General features: G+C 40.6%; 1 pseudogene; it reads left to right on the forward strand.

Annotated features, from left to right (window-relative positions):
• Positions 1 to 12,192: 12,192 nt before the first annotated feature.
• Positions 12,193 to 12,840, forward strand: LOC144269572 (putative CENPB DNA-binding domain-containing protein 1 pseudogene; annotated as a pseudogene).
• The last annotated feature ends 2,619 nt before the right edge of the window (positions 12,841 to 15,459 follow it).

Here is a 15,459-nt window from a genome sequence, read left to right on the forward strand (position 1 = left end):
GATGTTGTCAAGCATTTCTAAGTTCCGCTACTGGCTTAGGGTCCTTCACAGACCCTGTGCAGGTGGAGGAGAGCAAAGCTCCCTCATGCTTCCTCTTCACCCCCTACCTTCTCTGCAATCCTCTGTGTGACAAAGTGTATTTGCCAGCATACTTGCACCAACAGGGGTTTCCTCTATACCACGAAAATTCTCTGCTGGCCAGATTGTGTCCTCTTTATTCCTCTTGAGGAAAGGAAAGGGACTGAATCTAGTTAGGTTTCAGAGTAACAGCCGTGTTAGTCTGTATTCGCAAAAAGAAAAGGAGTACTTGTGGCACCTTAGAGACTAACGAATTTATTTGAGCATGAGCTTTCGTGAGCTACAGCTCACTTCCACAGTATGCATCTGATGAAGTGAGCTGTAGCTCACGAAAGCTCATGCTCAAATAAATTCGTTAGTCTCTAAGGTGCCACAAGTACTCCTTTTTTTTTTGAATCTAGTTAGACAACCCAGTCCTAAGAATATTGAATTTGTAGTCAAAATAAATAAATGTTAAAGGTTCGACCTGTTGTACGAAAATCCTTGGATTTAGGTAATGAATGCATACTGTGCACACTTCACTTCCTTCAGCTAGAAAAGGGCATGCCAGGAGGGGTTCTTTTCTTTCGCTGTGAGCTGTATACTTTGCTTGTCTCACACCTTGTTTCTAATCCTCTTCTCTTCGCACCTTTTTCTTCTTCCTTTTTTTGATGTGGAAATTGAAGTAATTGAACCAAAGTTACATCCATGGACAATGGAGTTACATGAGTGTAAGAGAGCAGAATATGGTCCCTCCTATTTTAAACCAGGCGGGTTAGAATGTAGGAGTGTTTTGTTTGATCCTAATTACTGAGAGGACATGTTTTAACTTCTTTTAGAACATTTTCACTATATGTGGATGGTGATGTTTGCCACTCCTTTCAACCTACATAAAGATGCAAGCTGGTGCAGAGTGGCTTCTCTTTACCTTGAGACGTTGCAGTTGTGTTTCCCGTTCAAAGCCCATTTTAACACCAGTTTTGAATTGTAGTAGTAGGTATTGACTGCTTTTTTTTTTCTGCATTTTTAAAAAAAACTGTCAGCAGAGAAAGGTGACAAAATAGCAGCAGCTGCTCAAGGGGCCCTGCTGTTTCAGCAGTCCAGGCTCCTGGGGACTGTTTTTTTAAGTTTTCTGAGACATACTCGAGGCAATTGCATCTGTACCAGCTTTATTAATTTAGTGCTTTGGTTGTAAGATAACTATACATTTTTTGTTTTTGCTTTTGTTTAAGCAAAAGAGGCCATGAGTGAGTTTCCCAACTTCGTTGCACCACTATGCCTCTCTCCTGACATGCTGCACCTCGGCTTGCGTTTCTGGTACTGCCTGCTTTTCACTTCAATTTTTAAAATAACTCAGACTTGAAGAAGAGCTCTGTGTAAGCTCGAAAGCTTCTCTCTTTCACCAGCCGATGTTGGTCCAATAAAAGATATTACCTCCCTCACCTTGTCTCTGTGCTTCACTTACACAGTCTGCTGTTTGTGCTGTGGTGGAGCAACTGGTGATGAGGGCAAATGTCACTTAAGGACTATGGATTGGAAATGTAGGTTGTGTATCGGGAAAATAATTCCCACCAGGAGGTTCTAATGTGGAATGGTCTCCCAAGAGAAGTGACAGATGTTTTGTTTGTTGAGTCACTTAGATCTGGATTGGCAAATTACTGGAGTATACAGTAGTATACAGAAGTAAACAATCCTAAATTGACAAAGTGATGGACTAGATTACTGATTTTTTTCTATGAGTAATTTCTGATTATAGACTATGATCAAATGAAATTTACAGAAGTTATTTGTCAGAATAGTTGATCAGATATTGATAAATAATATTCTGGTTAGGCCTTTGTGTAGATGCACAAAGAGCAACTCACACCTCTTTTGACTCTGAGCATAAGTCTGACGTATTTACATTCCCCAGCGTCTCTTGAGCACATGAGCTTTGTTCTTCTAGCACCTCCTGGGTTGCCAGCCATCCCCAAAGGTGCAGGGAGAAAGTGTAGTAATGACCCCATTCCCTTCTTATTTCAGAGTAACAGCCGTGTTAGTCTGTATTCGCAAAAAGAAAAGGAGTACTTGTGGCACCTTAGAGACTAACCAATTTATTTGAGCATGAGCTTTCGTGAGCTACAGCTCACTTCATCAGATACATACCGTGGAAACTGCAGCAGACTTTATATATACACAGAGAATATGAAACAATACCTCCTCCCACCCCACTGTCCTGCTGGTAATAGCTTATCTAAAGTAATCGTCAGGTTAGGCCATTTCCAGCACAAATCCAGGTTTTCTCACCCTCCACCCCCCCACACAAATTCACTCTCCTGCTGGTGATAGCCCATCCAAAGTGACAACTCTTTACACAATGTGCATGATAATGAAGTTAGGCCATTTCCTGCACAAATCCAGGTTCTCTCACTCCCTCACCCCCCTCCAAAAACCCACCCCCATACACACACAGACTCACTCTCCTGCTGGTAATAGCTCGTCCAAACTGACCACTCTCCAAGTTTAAATCCAAGTTAAACCAGAACATCTGGGGGGGGGGAGGAAAAAACAAGAGGAAATAGGCTACCTTGCATAATGACTTAGCCACTCCCAGTCTCTATTTAAGCCTAAATTAATAGTATCCAATTTGCAAATGAATTCCAATTCAGCAGTTTCTCGCTGGAGTCTGGATTTGAAGTTTTTTTGTTTTAAGATAGCGACCTTCATGTCTGTGATTGCGTGACCAGAGAGATTGAAGTGTTCTCCGACTGGTTTATGAATGTTATAATTCTTGACATCTGATTTGTGTCCATTTATTCTTTTACGTAGAGACTGTCCAGTTTGACCAATGTACATGGCAGAGGGGCATTGCTGGCACATGATGGCATAAATCACATTGGTGGATGTGCAGGTGAACGAGCCTCTGATAGTGTGGCTGATGTTATTAGGCCCTGTGATGGTGTCCCCTGAATAGATATGTGGGCACAATTGGCAACGGGCTTTGTTGCAAGGATAAGTTCCTGGGTTAGTGGTTCTGTTGTGTGGTATGTGGTTGTTGGTGAGTATTTGCTTCAGGTTGCGGGGCTGTCTGTAGGCAAGGACTGGCCTGTCTCCCAAGATTTGTGAGAGTGTTGGGTCATCCTTTAGGATAGGTTGTAGGTCCTTAATAATGCGTTGGAGGGGTTTTAGTTGGGGGCTGAAGGTGACGGCTAGTGGCGTTCTGTTATTTTCTTTGTTAGGCCTGTCCTGTAGTAGGTAACTTCTGGGAACTCTTCTGGCTCTATCAATCTGTTTCTTTAACTAACTAGCAAGGCTGGTGAGCCACAGAGGGAGTGGGTGTGCCACAATTTTTTTAAGGAATGATGCATCCCCCTGTTTTCCAGGGAGCTCAGAATGCCTCAGAGTTCCTCCTGGTGTGGTGTGAGTTCAGAAACAAAGGAAAAATTAAATATCCAGAGCAATGAGGCTTGAAGAGCTTACAGGCGCTTTGGTTTGTCTACGGTGTAGATATGGGGCGTGACTACACGAGTATTTACTGCATGGCAAGCTGGTGTGTAAATCTATAGTGCTGCAGCCTGCTGTACACTAAGTGTGCAGAATAGACGTCAGAGTGGGAGAGTAAGCCAAGTCCATAACAGTGTCTGTGCTGAGCTACTACGACCCATGCTGAAGCCTGCATTGCACTGTCTTCACTGCTATTGTTATCTGCGCTTAGCTAGATTTAAGGTAGGTCTGAAAGGCTAACCCATGCTTGCTGTTTAAACATATCTTCTGTGCTGACAAAACTTAGTCCTAGAGTTAATGTCACAAAATTCTACTTTCTCCCTCTCACTGCAAAATAAATTAAAAAAACAGAAACATAAAAATGGGATATCTGGTAAATCTATACATACCTCTCAAATGTTCCTCGTTTTGGGGTGCATCATTTATTTTAGTTCCAGAATTACCCAGGTTCAAGACAAATTTCATATTCCCTCACTTTTATTGTTGAAAATTATTTACATCAGAAATAAAGTATCATGAAACTGTAATTATAGTTATTTATGCTAAAGAAATGAATCCCAGATCATCTTAAGTTTCTTACATGAATAACGTTTTTGTATCCCTTATTTTTAGTCCCTTTTTTTCAGTTTCCCACATTTGAGCATTCAAAAGTTGAAAGTAAGTTCTGATATAGTCAAATAGGATAAAGTTAAAAAAAATAGGGCCGTCGATTAATCACAGTTAACTCACGCGATTAACTAAAAAAATTAACTGCGATTAAAAAAATTAATTGTGATTAAACACAATTAACGCTGTTAAACAATAGAATATCAATTGAAATTTATTAAATATTTTTGGATGTTTTTCTACATTTTCAAATATATTGATTTCTATTACAACACAGAATACAAAGTGTACAGTGCTTACTTTATATTATTATTTTATTACAAATATTTGCACTGTAAAAATGATAAAAGAAATAGTATTTTTCAATTCACCTCATACAAGCACTGTAGTGCAATCTCTTTATCGTGAAAGTGTAACTTACACATGTAGATTTTTTTTGTTACATAACTGCACTCAAAAACAAAACAATGTAAAACTTTAGACCCTACAAGTCCACTCAGTCCTACTTCCTGTTCAGCCAATACCTAAGACAAACAAGTTTATTTACATTTATGGGAGATACTGCTGACTGCTTCTTATTTACATCACCTGAACATGAGAACAGGTGTTTGCATGGCATTGCACTTTTGTAGCCAGCATTGCAAGGTATTTACATACCAGATATGCAACACATTCATGTGCCCCTTCATGCTTCAGCCACCGTTCCAGAAGACATGCTTCCATGCTGATGATGCTCGTTAAAAAAAGAATGGTTAATTAAATTTGTGACTGAACTCCTTGGGAGAGAATTGTCTGTCCCCTGCTCTGTTTTACTTGCATTCTGCAATATATTTCATGTTATAGCAGTCTCAGATGATGACCCAGCACATGTTCATTTTAAGAACACTTTTCACAGCAGATTTGACAAAACACAAAGATGGCACCAATGTGAGATTTTTAAGGATAGATACAGTACTCGACCCAGGTTTAAGAACTGACGTGCCTTCCAAAATCTGAGAGGGACGAGGTGTGGAGAATGCTTTCAGATGTCTTAAAAGAGCAACACTCCGATGCGGAAACTACAGAACCCGAACAACCAAAAAAGAAAATCAACCTTCTGCTGGTGGCATCGACTCAGATGATGAAAATGAACATGCGGCGGTCCACTCTGCTTTGGATTGTTATCGAACAGAACCCGTCATCAGCATGGACGCATGTCTTCTGGAATGGTGGTTGAAGCATGAAAGGGACATATGAATTTTTAGCGCATCTGGCACATAAATATCTTGTGATGCCCGCTACAACTGTGCTATGCGAACGCCTGTTCTCACTTTCAGGTGACATTGTAAGCAAGACGTGAGCAGCATTACTCCTGCAAATTGTTACCAAACTTGTTTGTCTGAGCAATTGGCTGAAGTAGGACTGAGTGGACTTGTAGGTTCTAAAGTTTTACATTGTTTTATTTTTGAATGCAGTTATTTTTTGTACATAATTCTATATTTGTGAGTTCAACTTTCATTATAAAGAGATTGCATGATAGTATTTGTATTAGGTGAATTAAAATATACTATTTCTTTTCTTTTTTACAGTGCAAATATTTGTAATAAAAAATAAGTGAGCATTGTACATTTTGTATTCTGTGTTGTAATTGAAATCAGTATATATAAAAATGTAGAAAACATCCAAAATATTTAAATAAATGGTATTCTATTATTGTTTAACAGTGCGATTAATCGTGATTCATTTTTTTAATCTCTTGACAGCCCTAAAAACAACCCCTAAGTATTATGACACATAATTGTTACTGTTTACATAATATTTCACATCATTTTAGTTTAAATAGTCTCCAGGATTCCAAACACTCAGGAATGTATTTTAAAGCCTGGACCTTTCAAAGCTGAATGTCATAAGTACACAAATGATCAATATTCAACTGTGAGAAATCCTTGGTGCCTTCTTCTCTGCTGAGATCTTTGCTGAAGTGTTGTTATACTTGCATATGGATCTGAGGAGTTCATGGCATAGGCTTCTTCATGTGGGAGGTGGAATAGATGTAAGGAAGGAAGGATTTTTTGGGAATGTGTTTTATTTACTTTTATTATCTTTCCAGCCTGCCAGTGGGCATGACTGGACTGATTTGAGGCTCTAGTGGCTGTGTGGGTCATGTTTCAACTTGAATTATAAAGAGAGCCTCATGCTGGGTATCTGATCCAGGCTGGGTCCAGACCTGGGAGAAATAAAAGGGGCAGTATCACTATGTTAATATAATCAGATCCCATATGCTCCAGGTGTTCATCACAAGATAGTGGATCTTTTCAGTATATGTCCCTAAAGTTGTACTCATGGGAAGATTCTTGCTTAAAAATTCTATTGGTATATTATCTACATGAGTATGTTGCTGCATTTCTCTCTTCAGTTGATGGGCTTCTCTCTTCATTTCTCCAGGTCCTCAAGGCTGTTGGTAACTTCCTGTGAATTTTAATTACAGAAAAATGCTGATTACTGCTTTTTTTTTTTCTGGAGACTTTTTTTGCACCTTAGTGATGGGCTTTACCCAATTAATTACTGAGAGGCAAAATAAAGCATATCACAGTACAGGACATAGCTAGTCTACCGGGAAAATCTATATTTGAGGAAGTATCAGTGTGGTTAGAATTTAAGATTACTTGTGTTTCTTGGAAAAATCATACATTAAAATTTCAGATTGGGGGGAGCATGGTGCATCATGGGAGATGTAGTCAAATTACAGGACACAGTCTACAGAGGAAAAGGGCAACATAAGGCAGCCAAACTACAAATCCACAAGGCACTGTGGCAGCATTTCAGAATCCATTTTTTCACTCAAATAATTTGGATTTGGATTTTTCTCCTCTGTCAGCATTTTGTATGAAGCTCCCCTCTCCATTTTACCACTAATTCTAGTAATTAGGCATGCAACTACCTGGTTTGCCAGCACAAATACCATTTGCAAATTCACAGCTAAGGTTTTCTGCCCACTTAAACTAAGGTAGCAAAAAGGAAGTGTGCCAAAACATAGGCATATAAATTTAGAGTCCTTTGTAAATTTGCCTGTACGTGTCTTCACTCCTGATAGAATGCCAGATGTTGTGGAATCTTACAATATGGCTCATCTTCTGGAAATGAAAAAGCATGAAAGAAAATGGATAGTTGGTTGAAAGAGACTGGATTTGAGAGGGACAGGAAGCTCTATCAAGGTTTGGATCAGGCATGTACAGAGCTATAGTGGAGATAAAATACTGTTCTATCTGCTGTATATTCAGCAAAGAATTGCCCAATAAAGTTATACAGACTAGTGAAGAATCTCCATCCAGACTTATTTTTCCCTAATTCAGACTCATCATTTGAAAGTTGTAAGCAATTTGCCATCTTGTTTTGATGACAAAATGAATTGTGTTAGAGCAAGTCTCTCTCTTGGCAAGTAAACAATGTCAGAATGGAAAGGTGAAAGTGTCCTCTCTAACCTGGTTGAATTTGATCACAGATGCCTAAAGTCACTGATTGAAAGTCAGTGGGACTTAGGTTCCTTAGTCATTTAGGCACTTCTGAAAATTTTACCTTTGGTGATTAGAGACTTGCTTTTCCCCCTTTTTAAGAGGTGATGAAATTCAGCACGAGACTAGCTAGGTATATTTGTTTCAGTTAGTCTGTATAGAAGTAGACCATTCATCCTGCAGAATTCCTCCACAAGATGATGGGAACTTTTGCATGCAGAGTACCTGGGTGGGTAGATATATAATCAATTATAATGAAACCTCAACACATGTTTGAGTGTAGATTTCAAATTGGCATGGATTCACAACACGAGAGAACAATTTAAGTCTCGAGTGGACTATATAGAGCAACGAAGAGGCAGCCTAATGCACAGAAACTAGTTGGCAGGTTTTATAGTACAAAATGGAGGAATTGCCTTAGCACAGTCAGCTGATTTTGAGACTCTTGAAACTACCAGCTTTTATGCTCAAAAAGCTGATTAGCTAAGATTTTAGCTATTGTTGCCACTGCAAACTCCTGGGCATCTACTTAAGGAGTACTCTCTGTATCTTCATATGTACCAAAAGGTGTAGAAATCAGAAAGCTTAGACCGATTCAACACTACAAAGCATACGGTACAAGAAAATTAGCCCAAAAGCCTGGAAATAGGAATTAGAAAGAAACAGTGGGAAATAGTAGCAGAAAAGCTGGATACAGCATAAAAATATTGGTTAAAACTATAAATACACAGTATTAATCTATGATGCAATAAGCATGTTAGTAGTACAGCACCAGACATCCTTTGCAGATGATGCTGGCATTGTATGATGAAATGGGAGATGTTACAGACATGGTTTTGTATTGTGAACCATTCAAACATTTTATGGAAGGATAAATAAAGTTCATGTGTAAAATGCTACCAAATTGCCCATCCATTGCCTCCCGTTGTTTATCTGGACCCAGGGAAAGCTAGCCAGTTGGGAAATATGTCCTCCAAGCTACTGAGCGTAGCATTTTCTGTCCAATCACTGTGTTAATGTCTATCAAAAAGAGCATGAAAAACACGGGTGTCTCTTTTAGATAGTCCTTTGTCATTTCTGTTGATATTTTCTGGCGGGCATAAAGGTAGGTATGTATTGTCAGACTAGTCATCTGTGTGTGTAGAGCAGAGAGCTTGTTGGGTACAATACGTATTATAGTGCATTTACCTGAACCTTCAATATGGGCATTCTATTCATTAAGCCCTTTCCAAGGTTGGCAGAAGTTATTCTTGGGGGAGAAGAGCTACGTATCAACAAAATGTGTTTCTGGTTAGATTATAAAACCTCGGTGGAGCTGATCAGTTGGCAGCCTTCCAGATCAGAATCTGTCTTGCACCTGTTTCATTTATTTGTTTTATGCAGACTCTAGTTCAACATACTGTAATATTGAGGGAAAGCAACCAGGTTCCACTAATCAAATTGCTAATGCTACCTTCCTTTAGTTCAAGAAATTCCAGACACTAATGCCCAGTCTGCAGTTACAATATGAAAGCAGTCTCTAGGGGGTTGGAATATAATTAGAAATGTGCCAGATTTTGCAACTGAAATTTTTCTGTATTAGAAGCCTGTAAGTACTTATGCTGCTGGTGGCTAAGATTACTCTGAAGATAAATATTAAAACACAGCAGGATTTAGAAATCAAAAGACAAACATTCCCAGTTCAATGTCGATTTGTTATTCACATGGACTTAAAGGGTTATTTAGAGCAACACTCTGCTAAAGAAAATGGAATAAACTATTGGGACCACTTGACAATCTATAGACAGTTATATTATTTCTGGTAACTTCAGGTGTCATATGATCATGTTCCGCCTACAATTAGACAGGCCTATTGTATCTGGGCTTCAGCAGGTCTGCTTCATAAAGATGGTGCTGTATGTAAATTGTTACTTTAGACAATTTCAGTCAAAATTTTGCTGAATGTATTACAAAACTCCAGATTGCATAGTCTAGGAATCACCATTTCTGAAGATTTAGATGTGTTGGATAAGTGCAGTTCAATTAAATATCATAAGATATATTCTTTTCTATGTAATTTTGAATGTCATTGATTTATATAATGGCTAAGCATAGCAAGGGGACATTTATTGCCTCTTGTCTGAGTCTCCCTATCTTTTCAGAACATCTCCCTAATAATGACACGGGAGCTTTCGATAAGAATCCAGATTACCCATCAGCAAAGATTTTTGCTGATATCACACACACACGTGTGTGTGTATATATATATATATAAATAAAAATCTGGGTACAAGGTTGAAGATTTAATTTCCATAAGGTTGTAAATTTTCAAGCTCAGTGTAATTCTCTACAATGGTAGTGTGCAAGTGTATTCTAACCCTGTTTCGAGTTCTTTCTAATTTTCTTGTTCTAGTGAATCATCTTTCTTTGTTCCAAAGTTATATTTTTAATTGTTTAGTTGCTTGCTAAGCTATGACATTTTTGACCTAGCATTCAACTGTGCTCCAAATTTTTCCTGTTGGATTTGGAGTAGAGGAGGGGGATTAGGACATGTTTTCCTGTGTAACACTGTTTGAACTGCAACTCACTGTCTGCTGACAGGTGAGGAAGTAGTTGTCAACCAGATTTAAAGTTACTGTCATGTTTACACAGCCACACAGAAGAGGTTGAGAGAGGACAATGCTGTTGTTTTATTTATTTTTAATTAAATACCAACAGCTACTGGACCATAACAACACCCTTTAGTTATCATTAGTGGTTTAGATTTGCATCTTTTCAGAGATGTTTAAGCCACTTTTCATGTCAACAAGTGTCTTTCAGTATGCTGCTCATCAATTTCTTCAAAGATCAATGCGCTGACACTTCTAGCTCTGAGGCCACATTTTCAGAGGTTGGTACAGATAGGCACCTACTGGGATTATCAAAAGCACCTAGGCATCAAACTCCTAGGCACCTCACCACTTATGAAGATCCCACTATGTTTTTGACATAAAAAGCAACTTCAGCATCTCAGAAAAGATGCACATTGCAAACATTAATGATAACTAATGTCTACCATGTGGCTGTGTAATCATGACAGTAACTTTAGTTCTGGCCCTTGGTTCTTATACAGTAACTCCTCTCTTAACGTCCTCCCGGTTAATGTTGTTTTGATGCTACATCCATGCTCTATTAGAGAACATGCTCGTTTAAAGTTGTGCAGTGCTCGTTTACAACGTCATTTGGCTACCTTCTTTGTCCATGGCTTGCAGGATTCTCTGGAAGAGCAGTGACTTTATTAGAGTGCATTGCACAACTTGTAACCAGAGTGGGCTGGCAGCCCCCGCAGTCAGCTCCCCTACACTCCCGCCCTCCCAGCACCTCCCACCCACTGGCGGACTCCGCAGATCAGCACCTTCCCCCTTCTCCTGCCTCCTGCCTGCAGCAATTAGCTGTTCTGCTGTGTTCAGGAGGCTTGTTGGGGGAGGAGCGAGGACGTGAGGTGCTCTGGGGAGGAGGTGGAGTGGGGATGGGAAGAGACAGGGCAGGGGAGGGGACTTCGGGGAAAGGGTGGGGTGGGGGCGGGCCTGGGGCAGAGCCGGGGGTTGAGCACCCCCTGGCAAATTCACCGCCTGTGCTTGCACAGTAGGGGAAGCTGCTGCTCAAGGCTCTTCCTAGCCTAACATGGCAGCTTCCTTGCCTGCCTTATTGTCTGCAGTGGGCTGTACCTGTGTGGGGTAAGGCGAGGGCAGCTCCCAACTACAGGACTGTACAGTACGTATTGTAAACACACACCACGTGCACGCTACCCAGCCTCCACAGCGATTCACCGTTGCTTTATGGCTCAGCCGCCGCTCTGCTCGGGAATAGGGCGCTATGCCAAGCGCGTGCGAGGCCACCAGCTGCCTGCAAAGGGGGTGCACAGCAGCGGCCCTTCCTTGCTGTCTTGCGGCTGAATAAACAATGTTCCATCCGCTCCCCCACAACCCTTCGCTGGAGGGAGGTAAGAACACAGGGGGCGGCAGCCAACCCAAAGCAAGTGACAGTAATAACATTCCAGTGCCTCTTCGCTGTAGCAAGGGGGAGAAGCAGCGTAGAGAGGCACAGAACTTGGCCCTGCTCCTATGAAAGTCTGGGAAATCCACGAGAGCTTTGCCATTAACTTTAATGCCAGCTGCATCTCCCTGTCCCTGCATGCACACACAGCAGGGAGGGGCACAGAGGAGGAAAATAACATTTGCTGCTGGGCTTACTACATTGGCTGCAATGCTGCTCAGGTGCTGAGTGCATGGTTACTAGGGGAGATGCAGCAGGGCCAGCTTTTCCAGGGCACCCTAGAAGACAGGCCTTTGGTCCTCCAGCAGGGCTCCTGCAAAAGTAAGAACCTGCAAGGAAGTAAGAACCTCCTTAACTAGTCCTAGCCTAAGCCCACAGGGCTTCCAGTAGGGGAGCAGATTACCATGGAGAATGACATGGGTTTTCCAGATTATTTCCCTTGCAATAGTTGATTGATGCTGCATGACCCTGGCCACTCCAGGCTGAAGGGAGTGAAGAGTAACACTTGCATGTGCCGTCCAGAAGAGCATCACCCAGCATCATGAATCAAAAATGTCCAGCAAGTGATAGTGGAGTGCCTAGCAGTAGCAGTACCACTAGCAGCCAGAAAACCATTAGTTTGGGTACTAAATTAGATATTTTAAGGGGTTTTGATGCAGGTGAGCATGCAGTAGACATTGGCATCACTCTAGGTCTTACTCCGACCACTGTGAGAACAATTTGGAGTAATGCCGACAAGGTCAGGGCTAGTGCTTGGTGTGTAACGCCACTTAATGCTACGACAATAAGTCAATCAAGAAGTAGTTTACTGGAAAACATGGAGTGTCTTCTGTCATTGTGGATAGAGGACCAAAACCAGCAGAACATACCTCTAAGTTTGCTAGTGATACAAGCTAAGGCAAAAAGTTTGTACGACAATTTGAAGAGAGACCAAGGTGAAGGATCACAGACAGAGACTTTCACAGCAAGTCGGGGATGGTTTGATTGGTTGAAGATGTGCTTCCACCTGGATAACATCAAGATGTCCAGTGAGGCAGCTAGTGCTGATACAGCACCAGCAGCTAAAAAATTCCCCGACTATCTCAAGAAAATAATTGAGGAAGGTGGTTATTCCCCTAAACAAGTCTTCAGTGTTGATGAAATGGGCCTGTACTGGAAGAGGATACCTGTGTTGTCTTACATTTCCTGAGAGAAGAAGACAGCACCTGGATTTAAAGCAGCTAAAAACCACCTAACTTTGCTTCTAGGGGGTAATGCTGCCGGAGACAGGAACATGAAGCCACTGACAGTGTACCAATCTGAAACACCACACACTCTCAAGGGATTTTCAAACGAACACCTTCCAGTCATTTGGAGATCCAATAAGAAGGCATGGATAATTGGAGCTATTTTTTCAGAGTGGCTGACTCTCTATGCCGCCCCTGCATAGAAGGAATACTGTGCCAAGGAAAATCTTGATTTCAAGATTTTATTGCTTATTGATAATGCAACGGCTCATCCAATCATCCTGGATGACCTGTGCAAAAATATCAATTTTGTGCACCTAACACCAAATCACTCATCCAACCCATGGACCATGGAGCCATCACTGCATTTAAGGCATATTACTTACACCGTACTTTCGACCAGCTCATCAGAGGCACCGATGGGGAAGGCAAACCTACGATTCAGCAATTTCGGTGTGACTTCAACATCCGCAAGTGCATCAATAATATTGGTGAGTCCTGGGCTGAAGTTACTCAGGCATGCATGAATGGCATGTGGGAGAAGTTGTGGCCTGAATGTGTCAATGACTTAAAAGGATTTTAAAATGTTGTTCCCACTATGAAGAAAGCTATCCTCAGCTTGGCCAAGAAAGCAGGTTTTGATGAGGTGGAAGAAGCTGACGTTACACAACTTCTGCAATCACATGGAGAAGAGCTAACCAATGAAGATTTGATGCAACGAGAGGTGATGAGAGCAATGGAAGAAGCGGGCCAAGAAGTAAAAGAAGAACCAACCCATTGAAATTTGACTAATAAACATCTTTCTGAAGCTTTCCAGATGATTGAAGACAATCCTTGACAGGGAACGCAGCTCCAAAGTGATTAGGGGAGTTGGTCATCTAATGACTTGCTATAAAAAAGTTTACCAAGAAAAAAAAAGGAAAGCAAAACAACAATCTCTAGGTGTGTTTTTTCAAGTTTGGAAAGTTCAGCAAGAGGAGCAGCTGGACAATCCACCCTCTTCCACTCTCTGACTCCACCAAGCTTCATACTCAGCAATGATGATTGTAGTATTAAATTGTTTGTTTAAAACTGTTTCAAACTTATACCTATATTAAATTGCCTGTTTAAAATTGTTTAAAACTTATACTGTACATGTATACACTGCCTTTTGTCTGGCAAAAAAAAATTCCCTGGAACCTTAACACCCCCCTGCCCCCATTTACATTAATTCTTATGGGGAAATTAGATTTGCTTAACATCGTTAAAGTCACATTTTTCAGGAATATAACTACAACGTTAAGTGAGGAGTTACTGTATAGCCAGCTGGATATTATTTTCCATTTTGCTTACATAACTATCAGGGATGTGCCAAAATATCTGGATATGTTAAATATTTTCTTCTAGATGCAAAAGTTGTTGCAAAAATTGAGAAAGGTGCTGCTTCCATAATCACTGGATTCAGTGAAATGCTGGGTTTCTTTTGGCTGTGATGTGTCTTGAAGGACTAGAGCAAAGCTTTAACAATTTTAACTAAAAATTTGCTGGCCTTTGATGATACATGGCAAGAAAACAGAGAGATTGTATGAAGTCTCTGAAATAGTTGGGCATGAAAGAAATTAAAGCACCTTCGAATCTGAATTTGGAGAGACTTTAACCTCAATCACCATGGCAATCAGAGGATGCTTCTCCTTTTTTCTTTGGATAGAGTTTTAAATCTGGAGTTTTCTGTGAGCAGTTCTTCCAGAACCTAAGCTTGGCATTGTCATGAATCATTACACCAATATGAGGTTGAGTATTACATTGCATTTCAATATGTGCATATTTGAATGAGAAAGTAAAAGGTGCCTACCATCCCCACACATGCCCTTGAGGCCAGATGCAGTGCTGCAGGTAATTCAGTCCTTAATTTCCACAACTGGGTTGATGATAGGTTTAGTAAGGTTTTATTATCAAACAGTGCCCCTCCCCACTTTCTGGGGGTCTTATTTATTAACAGCAAGTTCAACAACAACATAAGAGACTTCTCCTTAGGCCCTTCTCTCTCTTTAGTGTCACCCGTCCAGCTGAGCTCTGGTAGCCTTTTATTAAGTCCAGGTGCTTGTTAGCCAATAAGCTGCCAGTCAGCCGCCTAGGTGATTCATTACTAACAGGTGGGACAAGAAGGGCTTGTTCGCTTTAAAAAAGCCAATCCCTGGTAGCCTTGGCCAGCCATCCTGGAACACAGAACATTGGAAGTTTATTAAATGTATCAACTCTTTTTTAAGTGAGCTGTAGCTCACGAAAGCTTATGCTCAAATAAATTGGTTAGTCTCTAAGGTGCCACAAGTACTCCTTTTCTTTTTGCGAATACAGACTAACACGGCTGTTACTCTGAAACCTTTTTTAAAATGTTATTTAAAATGTTAAGAGCAGTGTTTCTTAATACACAGTATTTATCTATGATAGAAAAATACAAAAAGCCTATTAGCTGAGCTACCAGAGCTCCTTTTTTTTTCTTTTTTCTTTTTTTGTTTTTAACATTAATGGGTGTGGTAGCAGTGCTTTGATGCCCTGGGTGCTGAGTTTGAATATCACTTATGATTTCTATATGTGAAATAATC

This window comes from Eretmochelys imbricata, chromosome 8 (genome assembly GCF_965152235.1).
Source record: "Eretmochelys imbricata isolate rEreImb1 chromosome 8, rEreImb1.hap1, whole genome shotgun sequence".
Lineage (NCBI taxonomy): Eukaryota > Metazoa > Chordata > Testudines > Cheloniidae > Eretmochelys > Eretmochelys imbricata.